At 41.0% G+C, this 860-nt stretch overlaps 1 non-coding gene across 1 annotated transcript; it reads left to right on the top strand.

Moving 5' to 3' along the window:
• The first annotated feature begins 249 nt into the window (after positions 1–249).
• LOC122321434 (5S ribosomal RNA) lies at positions 250–368 on the top strand. The gene has a single exon (XR_006246114.1). It is a non-coding gene; the product is annotated as a 5S ribosomal RNA (ribosomal RNA).
• The last annotated feature ends 492 nt before the right edge of the window (positions 369–860 follow it).

The following is an 860-nucleotide window of genomic DNA, read 5'->3' on the forward strand; positions in this document are numbered from 1 at the left end:
TTTTCTTTGTATGAGATGTCCCATCTATGTACTGTATAATCTTTGCCACGGCTCATACATCTTTTAGATACACCTGGAATCCCCTGTAGGGTCAAACCTTTACGGGAAATTCATTTTCATTCTGGCTGCCGCTTTGTGGAAGCCCTTAGGCATCTTTCAGATACTCCTGCGTATCTTGGCAGCCCCAAATAACACACAGGTTAGGCGTCCAACCAAAATATAAAGCTATAGATTAACCCTGCGACTTTCGCCAACGACCATACCACGCTGAATACATCGGTTCTCGTCCGATCACCGAAATTAAGCAGCGTCGGGCGCGGTTAGTACTTAGATGAGGGACCGCTTGGGAACACCGCGTGTTGTTGGCATCGTCAACAACTTTTTGCCCCCCGTTTTCCCCATTTTGCCTATGGCCTAGCCATTCCAGTTACCCCATTGCAGTTTACTCCATGAAAAATATGTTTTATTTTATTTTATTTATTTATTTTTATTATTTTACCCATCTGCACCTCTCCCCACGGCCAAAGATTATAAAGTACATAGATGGGACATCAGGGCCCAAAACGGTCAACTTTTTGCGTCGAGCTTGTTGGTGAGGGGGGAAACGCACATGCATACGATTCTATTTTTAGAACTCATTACATGTATTTGTTGTTTTATAAAAATATATTGTCTTTTTAACTAATATCTCATTAATATAGGTTTAAGAATAAATTATTATGCCCTTGCAGAGGGTATTATAATTTTGGTCAAAGGTGTGCAACGCAGTGAAGGAGACAACTTAGACCCTCGAATATATATTTTTGATCAGGATCACCTCCTTAGTTGATATAAGCATGTCCGTCAGTCCGTCTTTCTGT

This window comes from Drosophila bipectinata, chromosome XR (genome assembly GCF_030179905.1).
Source record: "Drosophila bipectinata strain 14024-0381.07 chromosome XR, DbipHiC1v2, whole genome shotgun sequence".
NCBI lineage: Eukaryota > Metazoa > Arthropoda > Insecta > Diptera > Drosophilidae > Drosophila > Drosophila bipectinata.